Source organism: Delphinus delphis, chromosome 18, assembly GCF_949987515.2.
Source record: "Delphinus delphis chromosome 18, mDelDel1.2, whole genome shotgun sequence".
Taxonomy (NCBI): Eukaryota; Metazoa; Chordata; class Mammalia; order Artiodactyla; family Delphinidae; genus Delphinus; species Delphinus delphis.
In genome coordinates, this window is record NC_082700.1 from 34,970,681 (window position 1) to 34,971,768 (window position 1,088).

Sequence of the window (1,088 nt, forward strand, 5' to 3'; positions counted from 1 at the left end):
TTTTGGTGAAGATAAATATTCTCACTACATCTACTATGGTGGTGGAATCTTGTATACATAAACCTCAAAACTTATCAGATGTACACTTTAAATGTGAACAAGTTGTAAGTTAATTATAACCAATAAAGCTGTTAAAAATAAAAACAGTTGGGTGAAGCTTAAAGAATGCCTGTAAGGAAATTTATAACCCTAAATGCATGTAATGCTTTTAAAGTGTTGGAAAAATCAATGATCTATGCATCTATATTAAAATGTTGGAGAAAACAACAAACAAACTCTAACCAAAATAAAGGAAAAGTAAAATGATGATGGGATTGGAAACCAATGAAAAAGAACAAAAAGAGGAGAATAAGTAACCATACTCAATAGCTGGTATTTTGCAAAGATTAATAAGACTCATAAACCCTAACAATCCTGACAAAGAAAAGTGTGAGGGGAGCAAAAATTGACTAATATAAGGTATGAGAAAGGGACATCACTTCAGATTTTGCAAACATTAAAAATTTTAAAAAATCGTCATGATCAATTTTACAGCAATAGATTCATGAATTTAGTTTATTTTTTCTTTATAGGAATTTGTCCTTTGTTAATCACAACCAGAATATTTACTGAACAATTACATTGTGCCATTCACTGTGCTGAGAATGGGAGATGCACAGATTAGAAGAGACTATTTCTGTTCTTAAGTTGCTTAATGTAGATTTCAGTAATAGCTAGTCATTCTAACTAAAAGTTTTTTATGCTCAGGACTCCTAATATCAAACTAGTTTGTCAAGGATCTTCCCACCCCACACACAGTTGGAGAATTCACTACTTTTATTTCCACTTTCCAAATTAGATAAAAAGGAGGACTCCTCAATGAATTTAGTTTACATGGACTCAAAAGATAATGGAAAATAGGAAACCTCTCTATACAAAGGAAGGACATTGAATCTGATATATTTTCCTCTTCTTTTTCCTTAAAGAAAACCCTAGATTAAGATTGGAGAATTTCTCTAAATTTTTAAGAAAGAAATAATGCCAATCTTACACAAATTCTTCCAGAGAATAAAAAAGCATGTCTACTCTCAAACCTATTTTCTAAGACC